This window comes from Protomyctophum bolini, assembly GCF_963924005.1.
Source record: "Protomyctophum bolini genome assembly, chromosome: 4".
Lineage (NCBI taxonomy): Eukaryota > Metazoa > Chordata > Actinopteri > Myctophiformes > Myctophidae > Protomyctophum > Protomyctophum bolini.
In genome coordinates this window covers 25,189,877-25,216,076 of record NC_137865.1, presented here as the reverse complement: position 1 = coordinate 25,216,076, position 26,200 = coordinate 25,189,877, and the positions used below count along the sequence as shown (strand labels likewise).

The 26,200-nt window shown below is 43.2% G+C and overlaps 2 protein-coding genes across 3 annotated transcripts in view; one reads left to right on the top strand and one right to left on the bottom strand.

The window, feature by feature from the left end:
- znf469 (zinc finger protein 469) overlaps positions 1–26,200 on the top strand; it is a 259,292-nt gene that overhangs the window by 131,954 nt on the left and 101,138 nt on the right. For both annotated transcript variants that reach the window (XM_080761755.1, XM_080761753.1), the window contains exon 4: positions 8,846–8,896. The gene's annotated coding sequence lies outside the window, so the exon portion shown is untranslated. The remainder of the gene's footprint in view (positions 1–8,845; positions 8,897–26,200) is intronic.
- Positions 1–26,200, bottom strand: part of LOC308314508 (mitochondrial fission 1 protein-like) — a gene marked incomplete at both ends in the record, with an annotated part of 97,901 nt that overhangs the window by 30,511 nt on the left and 41,190 nt on the right. The gene's annotated exons all lie outside the window — the stretch shown is intronic.

The following is a 26,200-nucleotide window of genomic DNA, read 5'->3' as shown; positions in this document are numbered from 1 at the left end:
GGTGAGATAGGGAGGTTAACCGGAGCTCAGCCGCAAGGCCGCAGTCTGTTGCAGACTGGAGTGTTTAATGGTTTATGTTATCAGGACCTGGGTCTCTGCCGGCTGGCCCAGATGTGGCCATGGATAAGCCTCAGGGGTCAGTGAGGGGTGTGCGTACTTCCAGGCCTGCAAGACTGTAACAGTGACAGGGGAGAGTGTCACAGACAGTTAAGAGGTGTTTGGAAGCCCCACAGCGGGTCAGGCAAATCCAGTGAAGTATAAACAATAAGGAAGACATTAGCGGAGGCCCCCCTCCTGGAACTGTTTAGAGCCGCCCCCCCTTTTCAATAAGTAGAAACACACAGTAGAAACAGACATGCAACTGCTGTGAATGTGTGTAGGAAAGCAAAGACAAAACCGTAATTGGATATGTGTGTGAAGGCTCCCAAGCGAGGATATTGGAATGAGCGGAGGCTGGCATATTCACAGAGACACTCCATATATCTGTTCCCATTTGAGGCTCAAGAGTTGTGTTAATGTAACAGAAAGGTCAAGGCCTTGTTTATGGTAAGTGGCCTGTGGGCCATTACAATGACTCCATGCAGGCCCCCAGACAGTGACTCAGTGTTTATTTATTTTGATGGGCAACATTAGCCATTCGCTCTGACCTAATGGCGTGATCGATGAATGAAGTTTCTGCTCTATTTGTTCATCAGGTTTATGGAATTGTGAAAGTGTGTGTGTGTGTGTGTGTGTGTGTGTGTGTGTGTGTGTGTGTGTGTGTGTGTGTGTGTGTGTGTGTGTGCGTGTGCGTGTGTATGTGTGTCATGCTCTATGGTGCTGATTGGTGCTAATAGTATAGTACATTTGACTGGGAATGCAGCGATGTCATTAGTTGTGCTTGCGCAGCTGATGGTGTGAAAATGGATCCATACGGGTCCATCCTTACACCACCAAATTTACATGGTGAAGTAGTGGGTTGGATGAGAGGTGTGGATGTCTGTTGGTTTTATTATTATAAATTGACATGGTGAAGTAGTGGGTTGGATGAGAGGTGTGGATGTCTGTTGGTTTTAACATGGTGAAGTAGTGGGTTGGATGAGAGGTGTGGATGTCTGTTGGTTTTAAATTGACATGGTGAAGTAGTGGGTTGGATGAGAGGTGTGGATGTCTGTTGGTTTTATTCGCCCGGGAAGGAAATGAGAGAACACTTGTTTTTCATCAATTGGCATTGATCGATTCAAATTCTGCTTCAGTTCCCTGATTTCCTTTTTTGATGTTCAAATTTGTTTGTTGTGATGCCGACTGTTGGAGCCTGAAGAAAGCGCTTTAAGATTGTCCAGTTATTTTTCCTGTTCTTTTTCCTCCCTCTCTTTCTTTTTTTATTTTCTCTCTCTCTCTCTCTCTCTCTCTCTCTCTCTCTTTCTCGCACGCGAGCATGCACGCAGGCAGGCAGGTAATCATTTAAAGGCGATATGACAATGGTCTCTTTCTTGATTATTCCTTATTTTTACATTATACAGTATGTTTAATATTAATATTAATGCTGCTACAATGTATGAAGGTGTTTCCGGTAACACCTTTTGTGTATGTACTATACACATGATATAGCAATACAGAAACATTGAGTGCAGAGGATTCCATTGGTTTGAATGAATTAGTTTTTCTGAGAGAGGAGCTGACTGAGTGAGGGGTCTGTATTAGAGCTCTATTCTAACTTCCTTTGACAATGTGTTCACTGACAGACAAACTGCATACAGTATCATACCAAAAAGGTACCAAGCTCATTGATTACACATGTGCTGATGATGCTGTTTTAGTCCACACATTTTTATTTTGTTTTGCATCAAATGGAGTACTGTTTTTGAGGAATATTGCATTGTTTAATGTGATATTCCATAAATGTGAAAACTGATTATCTTGGTATTCCCTGAGTTTCATTAGTAAATATTAACATATGTTACATCAGTGATGCAAATATGCATCCTGCATCCTAAATCCCTAACCACACCAAAGGGTCACCATGCAACTCCTTGGGTCCAAACGGTTGCAAGGAGTTAACGCTGGTGACAATTTGGTGTGGTTTAATGGGCCATTGAATTCCATGTGTTGAATCACTAGGGTCAACGTGGGTCAACGTGCAACAAGACATATCCCATATGGAAAAAAAAGTAGAAGAAACATATATGTTGTCCTGTTGCCTCCAATAGTAAGTATTTACATTTTTTATGTATGTCATTTACATATATGTCATGTAAAGTACATACTAGATTTTATATGTGAACTCTTGAAAGTGGCACCTTTCATACAATCCTCATATAAGACAATAAAGTGAATCATGTATGAATCAAGTAAACAACATGTATGTGATCTATGAGGTAAGTACATGGCAAACTGTATTTTCCTTACATGTTCCATACAATGTTTGTAGTTTTAAATTATATGAGATATATCCTTTCCATATATAAAAAAATACCATTATAGTATGTATTTTATAGTTTGTAACCATTTAATTTACAAGAAAAGTATGCTTCTTTTATATGATTTTTATAACATTGTTATATGTCAGCCAATACATTATACCTTATAGTTATAAAAAAAACATATGTTTTATCTATGACTATATATAAGTTTTTATATGTGAAGTGTATGATAGGTATAAAAAACATATGCGCTATAGACCCCTGGGAGATAGTTGCTGAGATAGAGCACCACACCTACTATACCATCAACTCCCAATTCTTCCCGCATCACTTGCCGCACCCAAGCTGTGCTACTCATACGCTGAGTTGCCAGTGCCCAGGATCGAACCCACGAACTTGTGGTCTTAAGGCAAGAGCTCTACCGACTGAGCTACCCAGACACATCCTGACATATGTGAAGTGTTTGATATGCTCTCTTTATGTTTTTTGTTTTTTTAGAAGATTCTTATAAGTTACCATAGCAGTATAAAATACAATGCATTGGGAGGTACATGGGGGGACATTGGTGGTGACACTGGCTGGGGGGGCACTGGCTGGGGGGGGCACTGGTTGGGGGGGCACTGGGGGCTTGTGTCACACTGGGGGGACACTGGCTGGGGAGGACACTGGCTGGGGGGGGGGGGGCATCACACTGGGGGGACACTGGCTGGGGGGCACTGGGTGGGGGGTGTCACACTGGGGGGTCACTGGCTGGGGGGGCACTGGGTGGGGGGATCTTAAATAATGTAGGAGTCATAAAATGTAAAAGGGAATACAACTCATTATTTTGTCATCTCATGTTATTTCATTGTAAGATTAGGTTTTGTTTAATTTGGATGTCTCTGTGACATACATGGCCTGTATTGTATGGTTTCTATACAATATCCTATCAGATTTTGGTTTCACTGATGTTTGCCCAAATCTACAAGTTTGACAACACACAATTACTAAGGATTTTGTATGTGGATTTACTGCAGTAATTATTTATAAGTTCATATATATTTCAATTTATACTAATTTACTAAGAATATTGTATGTGGATTTACCGTCACATATAGTTCTTATAAGTTACAAAATTATATAGGTTTCACTTTACAAAAACTTACTATGGCTCTTATATGTGCTTTGACTGTTATATATAGTTCCTATAAATGACAAAATTATATAAGTTTCACTTTACAAAAACTTACTATGGCTCTTATATGTGCTTTAACTGTTATATATAGTTCCTATAAATGACAAAATTATGTAAGTTTCACTTTACAAAAACTTACTATGGCTCTTATATGTGCTTTAACTGTTATATATAGTTCCTATAAATGACAAAATCATATAAGTTTCACTTTACAAAAACTTACTATGGCTCTTATATGTGCTTTAACTGTTATATATAGTTCCTATAAATGACAAAATCATATAAGTTTCACTTTACAAAAACTTACTATGGCTCTTATATGTGCTTTAACTGTTATATATAGTTCCTATAAATGACAAAATCATATAAGTTTCACTTTACAAAAACTTACTATGGCTCTTATATGTGCTTTAACTGTTATATATAGTTCCTATAAATGACAAAATTATATAAGTTTCACTTTACAAAAAAATACTATGGATCTTATATGTGCTTTGACTGTTTTATATAGTTCATATAAATGACAAAATTATATAAGTTTCACTTTACAAAAAAATACTATGGATCTTATATCTGCTTTGACTGTCATATATATTAACTACAAGTTTCATGTAAAACATATACAAATTTAGTATTTTTTTTTCCATATGGGATCACACCGCAGGGACAGCGCTAAAACCGTCTTGACCCTTTTGGTAAACCGTCTTGACCGTCTTGACCCTTTGGTCTTGACCAAAGGGTCAAGACGGTTTTAGTGTTAACTCCTTGCAACCCAAGGAGCCAAGGTGACCCTTTGGTGTGGTTAGTGCTGTAGACTCTAAATCAAGAAAATGTCACCCTCCGGGTGTCCTGTGATGCAATATTGTACTCAGTACTGTACTCTAACATCATTGAAGTAGGACTCATAAAATGTCCCTGTCCTGGGACCCAATACATTGAAAACCTATTCACATCACTGTCACATCATTTTATGCCCATATACTGTATATATCTGTCGATGGTTTGCAACAACCGGATCTCCGTTATGCCTATACTGTATATATGGGCTGTATATGGGCATATCAAATCTGTTTTGACACCAGGAGCCAGGCTTACAAAGAATGAAGTAAATATTTACAGAAATTGCATGCAGGGAAAAGGAATCTGCTGGAGCCACAAAATGGCCGCCACTGTGCTGTGCCCCATATTAGTAGTAGTACTTGAGTGAAAATATGTGCAGCTGTTGCTAGTTTGTTCACGTATATATCTCCTCCTGCGGCCCTCCTCCTCTCCCATTGGTGAACTGTGAACTCTTCAGAGTCCCCTGGTTCTCACATCATCTGTTTAGATTGAGCATGGCAATGTTTGGCCTTCAGTGATGCAGCCTTCCTCGAGCGGGACTCTCTCCCCTGCCCGCATCACCAGGAAGTGTTTACCTTTAAACTCGGAGCGCTGGTGTGTGTTCTCAATGCACGGGTAATGGGAATGAGCCGGAGAGAGACCCATTCGCTCACACATGCAAGCTCTCACACTGACCTGCTCAGAGGTGTTCGTACTCACACGCAAACTTGGGAAAACAGAACGTGCAATAGTGTGTTAGCAAACTCACATGCCAATACCATACACATGTGCAAACACATGCACGCACGCACGCACGCATGTCCCAACGCACACCCACACACATACACACACACACACACACACACACACATGCACACACACACACACACACACACACACACACACACACACACACACACACTTCAACTCAATATGCTTATAGAAAATGTAACTCATCTAAGATGTGTGGTCATACTGTGTACAGTACAGTACAGTACAGTACAGTGCTCTTTTGCCATATCTTGTCAGGAAGGTTATAATTCAAGAAGAATATTTTCTATGAGATGTAATATGTGGCACAGATGTTGAAGATATGCTTCTCCCAATGTGAACAAACCCATTTCATGTGTTTCTTGTACTGTATGCATGCGAGTGCAACAATCTGTGTCTGTTTCACACACACACACACACACACACACACACACACACACACACACACACACACACACACACACACACACACACACACACAGGTTGCCTGGGATTTAATCCTGATGTGAATTGTTTGATTGATTGCAACCCATGCTTAAACATGTGTAAAAGCAGCACTGTTCAATTCTTAATGTTTACCAACAACCCGGCTGGATGGCACTCAAGTCAGTCAGTCGATCCGTTCACTGCACCATTGTGCACTGCAAGCGAACCTCACTCTTAAAGGCAAGAGGAAAAGACGCTATGATTTGATTACTTCATTGAAACTACTTATTTATTGCAAAGCTATTGCATTTAGTATGGCGGTGTGGCTCTGCTCTTGTGATATCATATCATCTGATATCATATCACATTTGATATCTCAGATTATCTGTGCACCGAGACACAGCTCTGCCTCTGATATCAACAACGAACCCCAGAGCAGAGCATTAACATAAAGACATAAGACAACAACATAACTTTCAATGCATCCATATACCACATACAGTAGATAGATACTGAACATATCACATGATCATAATAAAATCCATAAAACACATTTTAATCAGAGATTCCTATAACAGAACTAGATGCCACTAGTACAATCCATAAATTACAGAAATATTGCCACAGGGGAGGAGGCCGGGGAGGTGCAGGAAATGTTAACGCTGACATCTGAACAACAGAGACAGTCAGCTAGCATGAAGACTGAGGACAGTGTAGTACTATAGTGACTGCTTAAAAGGACACCTGATTGAATGTGGGCGTGAGTGAGTTAGCTGGCAGCCAATGAGAGTGAGGGAGTTGACATGGAGAGAGACTGCTGATTTAAAGGAACATAATTAATTACTGATAGAGAATGAAGGGGAGATTATATAATAAACCTTCTGCCTTCCGTGTCTCAATGAACTATCACTGCACTGGATTTCATGTTACACACAAAACACATCAATGACTTTTTCAGACACTAAATACACTGAAGATAACTTCCGTTTAACTATCAAAATGTGCCATAGCCGGCTAAATAGGGCCCTTACTGGGGCACCTGCTGACCTAGCGGTCCAGGCGCATGCAACATAATAGGCTCTGGCCTGACAGCTTGTCGATCGTTCATGGCGAACTTTGCTGCATGCCCTGTCCCTCCCTCCCTCGTTCCTGTCCGTCTTCACTTGAAACTATCAACAAAGGCAGAAAATACAAAAACAAATCTTACTATTGGAGCAAGGTGGCATAGTCGGTAGTGATGTCGCATCACAGCTGAAGGTCCCTGGTTTAATTCCCAACGGGGACTCTGTGGACGCTGCCGGGCGCATTCTCTCCTCCGTGTCATCAGTGCGCATATACCCAGGTGGGGTTGGGCGAAAGGTTCTTTCTGTGTGGAGTTTGCATGTTCTCCCCGTGTCCCCTAGGGTGTACTCTGGTCGCTTTCCTTCCACTTCCATAAGCCGATAGTCACTTCTTATTTAGCCGGTCTAATGCATGCGCTTGTCGGCCAAGGAGCGCGTGGCCGGTATGTTGCCTGCGAGTGAGATACAGAGAGGATGCGCTCGTCAGTATAAGGAATGTTGTTGCCCTCAGCCTCGCCTTGTCTCTGGAGAGTGGATCTGTTAGTGAGGCGGAGAGTCCTTCCTTTTATACTGCTGCGCTCAGGTGCGCTGATGAACGCAGGTGCGCCTAGTTGTCTGAGTTGATGATGTGGGAGATATCTGCCATCAATCACCCGACCCAAAGGGCGGTGGCTCCCTCTCTCTCCAGAGCAGCGCTTGCATGTTTGGTGGTAATTAACCATTGAGACACCACAGTGTGTGTGTATGTGTGTGTGTGTGTGTGTGTGTGTGTGCGCGTGTGTGTGCGTGTGCGTGCATGTTTTTTTTTTTTTTTCATTCATATTTGTACTTACTGTAAGTGTACCTGTAAAAGTGCTCTCAGTCACAGTAACCACTCCAAAGGATGTGTTGCTGCATGGATGCTGAACTCTCTGATGAGGGTCATAGTGTTTGATAGAGCCATCTGAGTCACAGTCAGGCTGCTGTCCCTATAGCTATCCATGTCATGCTCCCATGCAGGGCTGAATGGCCCTAACTATCCATGCCATGCTCCCATGCAGGGCTGAATGGCCCTAACTATCCATGTCATGCTCCCATGCAGGGCTGAATGGCCCGGTGCAGGGAGGGGCTTCATATCCTCATGAAGTTGGTTGAGGTCATATACAGCTGTTTACCGCACTGATTTGTGAATTAACATCACAGGCTGAATGTCTACTCTACTGCATACTGTTCTCACACACACGCACGCACGCACGCACGCACGCACGCACACACACACACACACACACACACACACACACATACGCACGCACGCACACAACACAACACAACACAACACAGCTGGTACCAGATGACACCACTTGCCTTCTCATTTCTTTCTTTCTTTCTTTTTTTCTTTCTTTCTTTCTTTCTTGCTTTCTTGCTTTCTTTCTACAGTATGTCTCTCTATCTCTGTGTCTCACTCTGCTTAACTCTGTTCAGGTTGAGGCCACATGTGCTTTAAAGGAGCTTTGAACCTACGAGATTAACTGTGTCTGTCTGGTTGGATTTATCTGGAGAAGGGCACAGTGTTGCTGAGGCTCATGGCCCTAGCTCTTCCTCTGTGTCTGTCTCAGTCTGTGCCCAGCCTGCAGACCATCACAGGCTGTGGGATTCCCATGTAGAAGTCCTCAGAGCATCAAAGTCTAAAGGGCATCAGTGAGCATCTTGACAGAACTGAGATAGAAAGAGGGAACATGCAGGCTTTAAAGTCATTTAAATGTATAATAACTCTTCTTATCCCTTATCTGATGGAACACATTTAGCCTGTACTATAGCTCCCACATTTATTTATTTCCTTTTTCCTTTCTGAGCAATATTGTTCGCTCCAAGCTTTCTGTGTTAATTCTTTCCAGGAGGTGAAAGAAAACCAGGGTGGTAAATGTTTCATAGAGAGAATAAACAGTAAACATCGTAAAGAAATAAATAAAGCTGTTATAAAATTCATTGAAAGGGACATTTTAATTACCCTGCCGGTTGCTCATTTTGTTTTTAAACTATTTTCAATTCAAAGTGGAAAGCTAACTCGATATCAAAGGAAGAAAAACAAATATATAGACTTTTCCCAAAATGCGACCCAATTTACCCAAACTACCCAGAATCCTCTTCCAAGACCACAGAATGACTTTTTAGGAAGTTTTCTTGCCTTGACTCACTACTTCTTTTGTTCATAGGTGGCATTTAACTTCATGCAGAGGGTGACTGACTGACTGACGGCATCAACAGTAAGTACATCATATTTTGATCTAACGCAGTAGTTCTCAAACCTTTTTGATTTCCAGACCACTAGCATATTTTGATCTATTGTCAAGGACCACCCTAACAATATACATATTTAATCTATAAGAAGGCATTTACTAAATATTAAAAAAAGAAAGAAAACAAAATAGACAATCTACTTCTGAGCTTGTAAATCTGTTATTCCTGCCACACGACACCACGCGCAAATATATCAAGCCCTTAAAGATCAATTTCAAGCATTTCTTTCCTACACTACACAGTTAAAAACATTTCTTAAATTTGATCGACAAATGAAATATTATTTAAACTTAATTTTTGATACGTGTATCAAAGGAACAATAATATTTTTGAACATTGTAAAACATTTCCCCATGGACTACCAGTAAGTATGCGATGAATCACTAGTGGTGCATTGAGAGACGGAACATGTTTCAAATCAAAATGATTATTTGATCAAAGAGGAATCATGTTATTAAATCGATAATGTATGAGTGACTGATAACATGCTGTTTTTGAGGGGCGCTCCCCTCTCCTATGCCCAGCTGTGTGTGTGTGTGTGTGTGTGTGTGTGTGTGTGTGTGTGTGTGTGTGTGTGTGTGTGTGTGTGTGTGTGTGTGTGTGTGTGTGTGTGTGTGTGTGTGTGTGTGTGTGTGTGTGTGTGTGTGTGTGTGTGTGTGTGTGTGTGTGTGTGTGTGTGTGTGTGTGTGTGTGTGTGTGTGTGTGTGTGTGTGTGCGTGTGTGTGTGTGCGTGCGTGCGTGCGTGCGTGCACCCCATAACAATGGTTTGGCTGAATTGAGGATAAAAAGTGAGGACGCCAGTTGTGATTGGCCAGAATGTGATGATGTATATTGATAAGAGCACCCCTCACTTCACACGAGTGTGATGTTTCTCTTTCTTTTTCCCATTTTTCACTAAGGTGACATTTTTGTAAATTAAATTCTGTGTCTTCTGATATACGGTAACAACTTCTCCCACGGGCCAAACGTTAGTGTGTCTTTTTTCCCACCTCCCCCACACGAGTTGACACCCCCTTCTGACCACAGCCAATGGCGGATAATGCACGGTTGACATTTTGCCCCTCCCTATGAGATGTACTGTAAATCTTGTTTTTGTGTCCTGACCACCACGCTCCCAGGAAAAGACAACATTCTTCCAAATGACACGGTTGTAGGCTTCCGATTACAGCCCTGTCACTTACACTGCTGGTGTGTAAACACATGATGGAGAGAGAGACAGAGACAGAGAGAGATGTGATAGGGTGACAGACCAGGGTGCGTGGGTTGCTTTTTGTTTGCAACCAGGAGTCAGACCATTGGTTAGAATGACTATCATAAAGACCTTAACCAGTGCTATACCATCACTTATGGCGTCGCATGGTGACGGCCCATTCGATCACAAAAGGGTTGGGTGACCGTGAAACGGTTGATACAGTATATACCTCAAAGCAGTGGTTCAAGTATTTTTGTATAACAGTTGGAAAAATCTTGACCAAATGGTGGAAAACTACAAATCTTCTGTTCTGTGGACACAAAACCTTTTTCGAATTGTGGTCTCTGGCCAAACACATTGTTTATAGTGAATTTCAAAGTCATGCAATGGTCTCCATCTTAAATGACATCATATCTTCATCATGTAAACCCTCCTCATCAGCAGCTTTATCAGTTTCGACTTTGGATGTCTTCAAGATCGTCTGGTTCCTCAAAATCTCTATTTACACTGCCTAGACACAGGTAGAGTCATTAGATATTCCTCTACCTTTACAGATCTTATTAAAGCATATTATTGTCACTGAATCAAGATCTTCCCATTAAGAAATCTACGGCCATTGACCAAATCTTTTGTGATCCTGTGGCCTGGGAGCAATCATACTGCAGAGCTTGCTCGCTCTTGGCCGCCTGACCAAATGTGTGATAATTTTAGACTGAAGCGTCTCACATGGTCTGGAGCAAGGACGGCATTTGGAAATAAACTTGGAATTTAGCTTAATTGCAGTTTACAGATTTAGGAGGGGCAGCGTTCTCTTCTTTATTTTCTTGCATAAATAGAGAGTGAGTGGAGGCCAAAGACATGAGGTTTCAAAGCCACAAAAGAGGCCGAAGAACGTCAGAGGTAGTGAGGACACTTTCAAGCACGGGCACTTCAGCTCTCCCCAGTGCTCAGCCAATGCTCTGCCCCTAATGTGCGATCCTGCTCCCCGCTCACTAAATCTATCAGGTTTATTATTCCACCAAGGCTATTAGGTCTCTGCAGTAAAACTCTCCTGTTAGCGTTTAACTACTCTATGTACGGCCCAGTTACAATGTTTGCCTCTCAGATGATACATTTATTGGGGGGTTTCAGTTGGGATTGTGCCCCAGTCTGGTTCAGAACCTTTGCCCAGTACTGGGTCTCTTGTGATTCGGAACATGGAATGAATCCTCGTCCAAATCTTGTTCAGGAGTTTTCTTCTTTTTGTTTTCTTCAACCATGACATCTTTTCCTCGCACATGCCATTTTCCTTTTCCGATAACAATGTTTGGTTACTATTTAGGTGCTATCTGTACCTCCATAATTCTTGCACTTTGTCAGCTCCTGTCCCATTTTCCATATTCCCTATCATTGACTCCTTCGCCCAATTTATTTCCGTTTTGATCATCTCTGCATGTTGAAATAGTGTTGGCGTATAAATTACAATATTGCCGCGTTGAGCAGCGTGCCTGCAGCGTAATTTATGATTTGTGAAAATGATATCATGGGATTGGTTGCTGGGATTTAGCTAACGGAGACAGAGAGAGGCTGACTGTAATGGATGGTGTTAGTGGTGAGATACAGGAGGAAAGGAGTGTTTGACAGACACTAATGATTGAGCTTCTGGTCATGCTTGGGGGCTTGGGGGAGAAGATTACATCATCTTGAATCTAAAACTACGAGTTAAGACACAACACTCACAAAAATAGACTTTCTTGTACCTTTAAGAACCTCCTTGAGGGGGTTCTAGTGGGTGCCCATGCAGTTAAATTATTAATGGGTTCAACCTGAACCCTCTCAGAGTTAAATAAACCCACCAAATTGTACACTGTGCATTAAATGCATGCAAGCGTGTACACAGACACACACACACACACACACACACACACACACACACACACACACACACACACACACACACACACACACACACACACACACACACACACACACACAGAGACAGATGTGAGCACAGTAATTTACACAGTAACAGCTTACAGTAGCCATGCAAGTACTGTCCCCTTGGCATACATTCTGGAAGCACATGCATGCATATACTGTATGCATATGCACACACTCTCTCTGTCTCTGTCTGTCTGTCTGTCTGTATGTCTCTCTCTCTCTCTCTCTCTCTCTCTCTCTCTCTGTCTCTCTCTCTCTCTGTCTCTCTCTCTTTCTCTCTCTCTCTCTCTCTCTCTCTCTCTCTCTCTCTCTCTCTTTTTCTCTCTCTCTGTCTCTCTCTGTCTCTCTCTTTCTCTCTCTCTCTCTCTGTCTCTCTCTGTCTCTCTCTGTCTCTCTCTCTCTCTGTCTCTCTCTCTCTCTGTCTCTCTCTCTCTCTCTCTCTCTCTCTCTCTCTCTCTCTCTCTCTCTCTCTCTCTCTCTCTCTCTCTCTCTCTCTCTCTCACACACACACATACACACCCACACTACACATGCACACACGCAAGCTAAACACACAGGAAAGAATGAATGCTGTCATTAAGATAAGAGGTGTAATCTGAAGACAGATGGAGTGAACTCCTGCCCAAACTGCAGTATGTCAACTTTAAGGGGCCATTATACTTAGTTTGCACGCCAGTGTTGCGCACCAATAAATAGCAGATATACAAGCTCGCAACTTGTCACACTGCAACGCATTGTGAGCTTGTAGATCTGCTATTTTCGGTGCACGACACCCTCGCGGAACTAAGAATAACTCTATGCTTCGGCAAGGGGTCCACCACAGACCTGGATATCGAGTGACTTCAAAGAGAAGCTCAGTTCAAACTGAAGAAAACAAGGCCTCCATGGGACGTACGTCCCTAATGGCTTCTGGGAGGAAGCGCTAGTTGGGGGGAGGAGGAGGGGGAGAAGAAGAAGCACTCAAGGACTGGGGCCATGGTCAGGGCCAAGGTCACGGTTCTTGGGGGACATTCTGAGCCCAGGGGCTTCCGAATAATCACTAAGGTAGTGAGTGAGTAAGGCAATTTGGGGGAATGGGTGATTCAGAGAGGAAATGGTGAGCAAGCGGACTGTAAGGAAAGATGCGTTCAGGAGAGTAACAGGAAGAGATCCAAGGATTGGTGGAAAGAATGCCTAAAATAAAATGATTCAACTGGCATGATGTCACTGATGGTAATTCAAGGTTAGCGGATGTTTGTGAAGGGGTTAACGATCAGTGGGGTGGCTTGGTCATGAATCATTTAATATTGTGAAATAATTGGTATTGTACCACACTACTGTTAAGTTATTAAAGCTACTTAACAGTGCAGAAAATACTGTTACAGGACATGAATAGTTGTTCGGTGTAACTGCAGCAGTGATACTCAAGCTTTTTAATTTCAAGGACCCCCAGTTTGATATGCCAAGCCCCCATTTCTTCTTTTTGCTTTTTGCCTTTATTGATAGATTCTTACAGTATTTCAGGAAAGGGGGAGAGAGGTGGGGGGGAAGACATGCGGCAAAGATCGATACTCGAACCCGTGACACGCCGCCAGGCTGGATTACCAGCCCAGGTGCCTGGACCGCTCGACCACAGCCCAGGCCAGCCAAGCCCCCATTTCATGCATTTTTTTAAAGGAACTACATCAGCAAAACTAATGTCAATACTTAATATCATATTGTTTATGTCCCTCAAACTAATTTCTAATGGTTTGAGCCTACTCTCACCACTCTGATATAACCAGACATTGTCATTTCTGTCTGGCCTCTGAAGCCATTTTAGCTGCAGTACCACAATGTCCTGAGGTGGTGGGGGCGCTGATATGCATGCCAGCTTGGAAAATCAAATCAATTGAGCTGTTCCTGAGAGCAATTTCCATAAAAGCCCCTATACTGTATATGATGTGAAAGCCTGATTGTTCAAAATTGCATATTTGTGGGGATAGAAAACACATCGGAAAGCGCAAAAAACACCAATAATTTTTGAAAAGTTGAATTTCATGTTGTAGGACCATGTTGTAAACCCGGGACCATAACCTGACTCTTTCAGGTCCATTTGGTTCCATTTGTACACTCTCAGAGTTACAGACTGGGTAGCTCGGTTGACACAGAGGTAAAAGTACCTTTCCACCACTGCAGAGTCTAGGCTCTAGGGGGGTTTGAATCCACCACTGCAATGCACGTGATTTGGCTAAGCGTCTATATGAACACAAGTGTCCCGCGTTGGGCAGAAGGAAGCCAGGCGGAGAGGGTGATCTTTGTGGCTGCATGTAGGCCTACTATGGGCTGGGACTGTGCCTGCCAGCATCGGGGTGTTGGATGGAAGTATTATGTCCTCCCAGGGAGGCCACTGCTGGCTCATTGGCCAGCATTGGCAAAACAGAAATGCTTGGGGAGGACTTGACAATTGGATAATTGGATAGGCCTGTAAGTGTCCATCTGGTTCCTAATATTCAAACATTTATCTTGGGACCCCCTGGAGGCCCCTCAAGGATCCCAGGGGGTCCCCGGACCCCACGTTGAGAACCAGTGAATTAAGTGAGCTCACTAATGGTGCTTACTATTATTCAAACTATTCTGTAGCCTGCTCACGCCCCCCAAATTGTTTGTAACGTGACAAGAACACCGCAGCTGTAGACAGAACGACCCAGTCACTCTTGTATACATGGAAGGCATCACTTTATTCGCGTCATTGAATTGACATATACTATACTGTACACGACATTCCCATGTAAACATCCCTATTTGCTCAGTTGAAATGCAACATCGCAGTTGCAGCGGAAACAACAAGATCACCCACACCCCCACCCCCGCCATGTGCACAGCAGTGCGCTGTCACCACTCTCGTTTGCTCACAGCTTGCAGGGTAATCGTCTTCCTCTCTCGTTTGCTCACAGCTTGCAGGGTAATCGTCTTCCGCAGAAATGTTTCCCCACTAAAATAGCAGAACAATAGTTCACACTCATAAGATCTGTCAGTTCCCAATTTCATTTTCTGCCTTTTAAGTGTTAGCCATGTTGGAGGAAGCTCTTTTCAATGGAGTGGATTTAACCTGTCGGTGTGAAGGGTTGGAGAACACCATGCACGCACACACACGCGCGCACAAACACACAAGGACACACACACAAGGATTGGCTTAAGCCAGGTTTGATACAATGTTTGCTGCCTCTGCCCCTCCTTGTGGAGCTGGTTGGTGATTGACAGAGTGTTCTGGGGGTCACAGGGCGAGGCAGGGCTTGAGGGCTGCAGGAACCTGACTGATGTCTGGCTCCTAGATGATGCTTTGGTGTAAGGAGCCACCAGTGACAGACAAGTCCATTATTAGTTGGGCGTGGACTAGAGCCCGGCGGTTATGTCAGTTTGGTGGACATTATTTGTTATTATAGGTGAAAAAAAAATTAGGGCCCCCTCCTATATTCAGCTATAGTGTAGATTTTTCCTTTACACAAACTCATTTCCCATTGACAATGAATGGAGAATTTACATTATATGTGGACAAGCAAATCGGACGATGATATGCGCGCCCCTCACTTCACACGGGTGTGATTTCATAATAGCATATCTACATGTTCACAACTGTGTGCTAGGACTCTCCAAAATCGCGATCGGACCCAGAATTCTGACATCGGTGCAGGGGCTCTAGTGTGGACTTCTGATGTAGGCCTAGATCTTGATGTAAATCTTCAACTGGCGTATGAAATGGTTCATATGATACATTTTCCCCTCCCAGGCCAATGGGGCAGAAATGCATACATCATATCTACTCAGACATTCATAATATGAATGTGTGAGTGCCGTTTCATTTTAATAACCATCATCTTTCAACTTCATAAAATGACAGCCTTTATAACAGGAACAGTTCTGCTCAATTTAAACAGATTTTCTTTGCCAAGATTCCAGTTTTCCCATGGTAGTTTCATGGTAGTTTCTTGGTCAAGAGATTCTTTGATGCTTCAAAGAAACTCTGCCCCCCCTCCAACACATTGCCACGCACGCACGCACGCGTGCACGAACGCAGGCAGGCAGGAGATCATCTTTACTTTGTGTTCTCACTAGTTGACCCACACATATATGTACACATTGTGTATCTAGCCTATACTGTACGGTGCAAACGTGTACATGCACACGCTCACACCAGTCCACACGCATGCACACACACACACACACACACACACACACACACACACACACACATACACACACACACACACAGTCCTTATGACTGGCCTATGTGAATTTTACCCCCAGCCGCTGCTTCCAGGAAGCCATGAGATCATCTTTACTTTGTGTGCACGCTCGTCGACCCACATGTACTGTATAGACGTACACACTGTGCATGCACTGTGCAAATGTGTGCGCACACACACACACACACACACACACACACACACACACACACACACACACACACACACACACACACACTAGTATTCTCATACACGAGTATTCTCCTCAAGGATATTTGCATTCTGGTTTTTGGCAGCCAATTACTGCATGATGAACGACATGACTTTTGAAAACCTTGCTTGCAACCTACATACACTGACTTTGTCACAGCAATTTTCTCTTACCCTTTCTTTACCCCACAACAACTCTACTGTCTGACATCTGCCCACTGGCGAGTTTGAACAGCACAGGCATCTCATTAAGCCCACAACAATCTGCCCACAGTGTCAATGGTAGAGATAACTACTTTTGCAGCCCTGAGCCTTTGGCCATATCGCCATGTCTAAAAATAGAATGGAGACACCAGTGAAAACATTTGTTTGTGGAAATATCCAGAATTATTTCAAACCTCATGGGGGAAACCCAAGTCAGAGGTTTTCCATACATACTTGGAATTACGTTTTATGATGTTGTTATCCAAACAGATTCCAAGCTCAATCCCAGACCTTTACTAGAGTTTACCATATCTTTACTGCCTATACTTGTATTAAAGGGAAGCCCGGCCCTTTTTAAACACCATTGTGGGATAAAAATGAGACACTGACTCCCAGAGCTGAGCCCCTGGCCCTGCCCTCAACCTCACACTCGGCATTACTGACAATTCTCTAAATCTATCTATTACCTATCTATTATCTTGGATACAAAGTTAACCCAAGCATATAGCTTTACACCAGGGGTTAATCCTTACCCATAAACTTAAACTTGGTTATATGTTAAATTATACGTCTTTGAAATTACAGTCTTTATCCTGCTGGTATTTTACAAAGTGCAAGATGACCACAGTGAGTAATACGACAATGACACAGTAAAAGCTATACTCTAGCTCTGGAATGTAGTTCTACATTGAGAATCGGGTCAAGTACATTTGAACAAAACTTCCTGGGTGTGGCTGGGTTTTAGAGTGAATGTGCTATAGTTTCAACCTAAACACATAAAAAATGACTTTTGATGACATTCGTTAACATCTACTCCACATGGTGAGAGCACACTTGGCCTAGACAGCTGCTCCTGGAAAACTGTGTTGCTAAAACCTGGCATTGGGTAGTTGGATGTAGGTCTGCACAATTATCGAAATCGAAAATGACCGAAAATCATGATTTCAGGTTTGACACGAATTTGTACAGGAATATATTCCCTTTTATTGTGATACATGGCAATGCCCTTTTCCACCATGCAAATTGCAGAAAGTGCTGGTTTGCAGTGTCGCCAGGTCTGCTTATTATAAGCGACTTTGGGCTAGTTGTCCTGTAACATATAGCTTAATGTTCATAGTTGCCCGTTGCTTTATAGTTTGGGCTTATTTCTGAAGTGTATAGTTGCTTATTTGATCTTGCTTTCATGATTCATTCAAAAAATAGCTGATGTAATAGGGCTCAAGTAGTGAAACTGGTTGCTTCTTTTGGCTTTTCTTTCTTAGACCTGGTCGCTTGTGTCACTCACAGAATCTGGCAACAATATTACATATATGAATTGAGAGTTGATATTGATAATATGGTATCTACGTAGTTCACACACTACACCAGTAGTCAGCCCTGAAACATGACGAGCAGACTAAAAGTCCACTCTAAAGTGGAGCATTTAGTCGCTCCCGACATCGGCAACCGACCGGACATGTTCGGTTCATCAGCGGTTTCCGGCGCGTCGATAAGGCGCTAGGGACGGCAAGTGTCGGGGGAGTGTGGAGTTGGGAGTGTGCAACCCTAGTTGGATGCATGCATGCTCAAGCTTGGAGTTCAGTGCTGTTGGAATGTAAAGGCTTCAAAACACGTATGGATTTACCAGAAGGTGTCAAAACTTAAATCAAATTTACGTCATCTGGGCTTGACAAAAATGCCTGATTTGAATTATATAGTTGTGCGCTCTGCGCAGGTGATGCACACTGAAAATTGCTGATATAGAAGCTCAAAATACGTTGGGTTGTACAAACAATAATTTCATACTTTGCCATTACAGCCAAAATATTTTCTCCTCATAATTAATCTCATACAGCAGTGGACTGTCTCTATCTCCAGAAATGAGCCTTATATTGCTTTACAGTAGCCCATATCTGCAGATACAATAAAGTCTCTGACAGCTGTTCTACAATTTTTATATTCTTTTGTTATTCTATTGTCACTCATTTACTGTAGGCTTAAAATCATCTATGATTAAAGAAAAACAAAATGCTTCTCCAGGTCCTGACCGTGCTTGCTGGGTATGTAACTAGAAAGACTCCATCCAATAGAGCACATACATCCACAATGAAGCAATGTGAAGAATTTCCATTGTATAACTGGTGATTTTGACCATAACCTTGAAAGTGATCATAACACCAATTATGACCTTAACCTCCATTGTGACCTTGACTTTTTCCCCATTTTGCCCCAGATAATTTCCACCAAGTTTAATGAACTCATCCGTTCTATTTACTTTATGTTCTTTCTTAATACATTGAAAAAGATCACCACTCATATAATGTAAAGTCAGCTGAACCCAAAGTGTTCAGCCTAGTCCGTAGTAGCATGTCCACGTGCCAGGAGCAACTATAGGAGACTCCTGAGACCTGCATGACCCCCAACTCAACTGTCTGACACCAATGTACTGTAAGATCAGCCGAGGCATTCCATGGTGATTGGACAAAACCAAACCAAAGTGGTTGGCGTGAACCCAGGACCTAACATTTTCAAGGCACATACAGTACTTAACCAGTCACCGCTTGCTAGTTACAATTGCAGATACGGTTATGCATTACATTTCTGAACACAATTCACTGTCTAATAATACCTCCTTTAGCTGAAAGTGCATTGCATTTTTTAACACAGTTCAGTCTTATTGTTTATTACACAATGTCAAAAAACAAATCACGGTGGAACGTCACTGCTTGCTTTGGTAACAATACCTTATTATGTGGGTATCGTTATCGACGCACACACATAAGAGAAGAAAATTGAAATATTACTTGTCAAATATGCCACACAACCTGGAACCAGAAAACACCAATACCTCCTGCCAAAAGTTTGAGCTGCATGAAATTATGAAAAACGTATCTCATATTAAGTAACTCAGCTACAGAAATCTGAAAAAAGGCTCTTCTGTTCGTCAGACAGATGTTTGAGTTTAGAAGCCAGGCAGCAAAGTTCATCCTCGTTCATTTCTCTTTTTTATCATTCCCAGGAGCATGTCTTAAAATTCACTGGTCTGGTCACTGTTCTCTGGCTGGCCCTCATCTTGTCTTTCTGGACCCCTTTGACCGCGGTGGTCAATATATCGGATGATGTGGGAGGGAAGATATACTTTCAGAGCATGTTCCCATGTGGTTCCTGGTCTTCATCCATTGTCACATCTTCCACTTCAACCAGGTTGCAACAGCAAACTCCTCAGACTCCAGGCTTTGTGCAGTATATCCTGAGGGAGGGACAGGGCTGTGAGGCATGTTCCCACTGCTTGTCCTAGGCTTGATGGTAGGGTTCATAAAGGTCAGTAAGGGCGTCAGCTTCCACTTCATGTCGGTGCCAAGCATCCGACCCACTTGGTTTCTCATTAGCTTCGATTTCCTTCATGTAGCCGACCCTCAAATTGGTCTGTCTTGTTTTGCGTGTCTGGACTGTATGAAAAGACAAACCGTTGCTATTATTATCCAGGCTGTATTTAAGCAGGGTTGCAAACTCTCATGCATATACTGTACATACCGATAGGGTGGGAATCAGTCAGATATGATCTGTTTCGAAATTGCGGATAGTACTACTACTACGATGAAACATATAAAGCGTGTCCACTTTTGGCTTCCATCTTGAATGCTAAAGCATAGCATCAATGCTAAAATGAGGTCCACCCAATTGCTCTAGAAAACACCAATGTTCCCATCGGGCGGGGGCCTGGCAACCGTGCATAGCAACCAGAGCGGTTCCAAAAATGAAACGCAGCGAGGCAATGTTATAGCGATATCAAACGCCTATACTTGTCATACGGATCCTACCAGTTAAAGTGTAAACATTTTCTCAAACACTGAATTTTCATTGTGCAATGTGCATAATATACTAGCCCTTACCCGTTCTGAATATTATGAACACCAAATGATGTACAGTGTGGGTAATGCGATGTAATAGATCACATTACTGATTGGGAGGGAATTGTCCTGTTGCGTGTTGTAGTGCAGCAGCTGCAGGGTCCAGGCGTTGGTAGTGATGATACAAAATTCTGTGTTGTGAACCCATGGTCCATGCACACACGCGCACACACACGCCCCGAGATGCGATACAAAATTCCTCCACAGTCTACTGTGAAGTTGTGAACCCATAGCACTGATGCGAGGTCCATGGATGGTCCAATTTGTACGGGTGCATCCCTCCATTCCGACATGCTGCCATTCCGACATCCCCCCATTCCGACATGCCCCCATTCCGACATGTTGCCATTCCGACTTCCCCCCATTCCGACACATTTTAGTCCCACCATTCCGACACATTTTAGTCCCACCATTCCGACAGTCCACAAATCTTAAATGTATTTTCAAGGCAATTTTTTAAGGGGTGTGTAGCAACTGTAAATAATGTAATAATCAGCTCATAATGTAATTAAAAGACGAGCACATAACTTAATAGATTTTTCTATAATGTAATAATGTGTTACATTAAGAACCTCCACATAGGCGACTCATACTGTGATAAAACTTCATAATGCAATAATGTCTTTATAATATATGAGCTGATTATTACATTATGAGTTTTATTACATTTTAGTCATATTGACCATGATACTGACATGACACTGACATGACACTGACATGATACTGACCATGATACTGACATGATACTGACCATGACACTGACCATGACACTGACATGACACTGACCATGACACTAACATGATACTGACCATGACACTGACATGACACTGACATGACACTGACCATGACACTGACATGGTACTGACCATGATACTGACCATGACACTGACATGATACTGACCATGATACTGACATGACACTGACCATGACACTGACCATGACACTGACCATGACACTTAGACATGATACTGACATGACACTGACCATGACACTGACCATGACACTGACATAATACTGACCATGACACTGACCATGACACTGACCATGACACTGACATGATACTGACCATGACACTGACCATGACACTGACATGACACTGACATGATACTGACCATGATACTGACATGACACTGACCATGACACTGACATGACACTGACATGATACTGACCATGATACTGACATGACACTGACCATGACACTGACCATGACACTGACATGATACTGACCATGACACTGACATGATACTGACATACTGTATAGGCCTATCATCTTCAGAAATAATCAAATATAAGCAGGATAAACCATTTGTACTACTATAATCAATAAAAAATAAATAAATAATAATAAATAATAATATTTATATTAATATAAATAATAATAAATAATAAATAATAAATAATAAATAATAATAAATAAATAGTTGTAAACCATGTCATAATGGTCAGTATCATGTCAGTGTCATGTCAGTGTCATGTCAGTGTCATGGTCAGTATCATGTCAGTGTCATGGTCAGTGTCATGTCAGTGTCATGGTCAGTATCATGTCAGTGTCATGGTCAGTGTCATGGTCAGTGTCATGGTCAGTATCATGTCAGTGTCATGGTCAGTGTCATGTCAGTGTCATGTCAGTGTCATGGTCAGTGTCATGGTCAGTATCATGTCAGTGTCATGTCAGTATCATGTCTCAGTGTCATGGTCAGTGTCATGTCAGTGTCATGTCAGTGTCATGGTCAGTGTCATGTCAGTATCATGGTCAGTATCATGTCTCAGTGTCATGGTCAGTGTTTATATTAATATAAATAATAATAAATAAATAAATAAAATAATATAAATAATATAAATAATATAAATATAAATATAAATAATAATATTTATATAAATAATAAATAAATAGTGATCTGTCGGAATGCTGGGACTTTTTCTGCCACGGGTCCCTGTCGGAATGGTGGGACTTTTTCTGCCACGGGTCCCTGTCGGAATGGTGGGACTTTTTTCTGTCGGAATGGTGGAATGTTTAAAAATATGGAGCATACCACCATTCCGACAATTAGAAGTCAATGTAGGAGTGGCAGCATGTCGGAATGGAGAGTGAACACCAATTTGTACGGCAGTTGCTTTAGCCAAGCATTGTTGTTTGGCGTGTGGCGTAAGATAGCCAGCCGAGGGATGTTTTTGTGTGCTTTGGCATGGCTTTGTAGTTTTCGGTGGTGGTAGGAAGAAGTGACTGTCCATCTCTGTGTTGTTGCGGACGGAATGTTGTGTGTGTGTGTGTGTGTGTGTGTGTGTGTGTGTGTGTGTGTGTGTGTGTGTGTGTGTGTGTGTGTGTGTGTGTGTGTGTGTGTGTCACAGCGTGGGGCTGGAGGTGCGGTCACAGTGGTGGGGACGGCAAAGGGGATGTTGCACGGAAAACTGTGTGCCAATATTAATATGTTGCCGTCCCAAGATGCATTTCAGTGGTGACACTGGTGACACGTGATTTCCGGGGAGATGAGTTGTTTTTGACGCAAATTAATTTAATTAAGATGATTGTTAGAATGTCGTGTGTAATGCAGGGCAGATAGAGGTTGGAGGACAGGGCTGTGCGGCGCTAGGTTCCGTGAGGCTGTCCGTGTGTTGTGGCGTTGTGAGGAGGCGCTTTGCTCTATGAGGAAGTGGACAGACACACACACAGCGGTGCTTGAATTTAATAATGATTGACTTCTTGAAATAGTGGATAAGGCTTATCATATTTATGTAATTCTTTTTTTTTATCAAATTGGTTTCAGTGATCCTGACACGTACATTCTCCCTCCCTGTGGTCTGTGCTGCCAGTCATCTCCTCAGGTGACATGATCCTAGTAATGATAGCCTCTCCACCCCAAGCCAGGGCTTGTGGAGATATCCTTATGACTGGCCTATGTGAATTTTACCCCCAGCCGCTCCTTCCAGGGAGCCATGAGATCATCTTTACTTTGTGTGCACGCTCGTCGACCCACACGTTCACACAGTGACACGCACGCACTCACACACACGCACTGGCCCCTCTTTGTATTGAACACAACTCCGTGTATGAAAGTGTTGTGAAACACAGCATGGGACCACGGCCTGTCAGTCAAAGGCTCCATGATGTGTCATGTAGCCCTCACCCTCTTCACCTTTCTCCTTCAAGCAACACAGTGACAGGGCATAATTAGAACCATGGAGGAGAGAAGCGTAGTTACAGCTGGAGGGGGGGGAGAGAGAGAGAGAGAGAGAGAGAGAGAGAGAGATATGGCTTTCTCTGTGATGCAATCGCACTGAGAGGGGGGAAAAAATCTCTGAGGAAGAAAGAAGCATGGAGACGACAGTGAGAGAGAATGAGAGGGAGAGGGGGGGAGGAGGGGGGAGATTTATTTTCGTTTTGCTCTGGCGAGCACTCTCGCACTTGGTGATGAACGTGAACAAACAGAGGACACGTCGTGCAGGCTGGAAAGTGCCCCGCTCGTACATGACGACTTGGATGGGTTCCCCGGTCGCCAATTAATCACAGCCACTGCTGATCGGAGGAGCGCATCTCTCACCGCAGAGGCCCTTCCCTTCCGAGTTCAGCTGTCAAGCTACAGAGGGCTGCGAGGAGGAACTTGCTCGGTCCGTTGTGTCCTCCACTGCTCCAGGGGTGTCTCTGCTCTCCAGCTGGTGCTGGATGGGACGGACTTGTCAGGAGCGCTCCCTGAGAGAGCACTAACTCAAATGTGCTTTGTGTTGCTTCCATGTAACTCTCTGTCCCTATCATAATGCTGATCGATGGGAGTCTCTCACTCATTTGTTTTAATGCACACGGGCTGTTCTTTATTATGATTTGTCACTGCGGCCATATTTACCTCCAACAGGGAATGGAAACTGTTTGTCAAAGGGAGTACATTATGGCCTTATTTCTCATAGCGGGAATCACATGAGCGGACGGCACTGCAGATCGTGTTGCTTGCACTGATCTCATTCACACAAAGACTTTAGTTTATGGTGACTCATCATGTCTGATTAGGGCCATTAACTCACTTTCCTCATTACTGAAACCACCTCCTATTGCTACTCTTAAATGTTTCATTTCCCACTAATGATTAAACTTTGCAGTTGCAATTAAAGGCTAAGCAGAGATCTTCACATATTAAAAGTACTAAAGCGGTGCCCATCGGGCATTGGCCTGCTTGGAACGATGAAAGTTGGAAATAAATGCTCCACACAGTTATTATGTCTGTGCCCCTTTTATGCCCATACTACTGTATGGAGTTCTTTGTCAGGCATGCCCAAATATGGAGTATATGCCGACGTCAGAATGGCCAGCTCCATATATGGACCCTAGTGGACAGGGGCCCTGTCCAGAACCCGGGCAGAGGCCTTTTTGTGGCGGTTCTGGGCAACCGTGGGTCCAACCGACTCGACACCATGCACTGTACTCCCTGTGGTGATATGGAACGCACGTGTCGAATTTAAACGGTTTTCGAGTTACATGGATTACAGTCGTACACACGTGACGTACGTACGCACATACACACACACACACACACACACACACACACACACACACACACACACACACACACACACACACACACACACACACACACACACACACACACACACACACACACACACACACACACACACACACAGATACTTGCAATTATAGCTATAGATAGGTGCTCAGAGATAAATAAAGGCCTATTCATAGTCCAGTTTTCGGTGAAGAGGTGACCACCGTTTTGGTTATAGTAAAAACAAAGAGATGTGTTGTGTGAGTGGTGACCACCGCGGCGTGACGTTATGTTCGGTGGTCCCCTCTTCATCGACTATGAATAGGCCTTAACACTCCAGATATTCTTATGTCACAATAAAATCCTCATATATCAGTTACAAATATCAATTTGTAACTTGTAACAAATATCAATTTGTAACTCCAGGACAAAACGAACACATTTTGTTGCGTGCACACGGTTTTCTCTTCTATATTCCTGTATGTGCATGCAAGCGCTCCATCTCTACTGGACGACCGGACCGTTATATAACCCCAGATGGTCTTCTGGCGCCCCTGCTCATCTGTAACATGTTCATGGGTCCAGCCGGCATACAGACCGAAGCACGCTGTCGGCCCTTTGATCTCCCCTCCCCTCCCGGGGCCTCCGCACGGGGCGTAAGCCCTCAGCCTGGACGTATTCACCCTGGATGTCGTCCAAGTATGATGAACTCTTCTAAACTAATCCACAGCATCTATGCTCAACAATAAGTCACCCCATGAGTAGTCTTTATGCATTTCAAGTCGTCCTGAAAACATACATGGGCAGCGGGAAGCGTGTTTCACACGACACGCGCAAACGCACGCACACCGCACAGGTACAGTGCCTTTCTGCTGGGCCCCTCTCCTTAGGAATGCCAGTGTCTGCCAGCTCTAGACAGCCTTCTGCATTCTGACTCCCAGTAATTCACTACAAAGGCAGAGGAGCACATATATCTGTCTGCCAGGCGTGAAGCTATTGAAGGTGTTTATATGTATAGCAAGATTACACTGGAGTTTGGCAAATTGCCTTCTATGGGCCTGATCACAAGACAGACCCTGCACATGCCTATTTACATAAAGTAACTGTCATCAGCTGAGTTGATGTGTTTGATATGGAGCCAATATGGATTCAATGAATT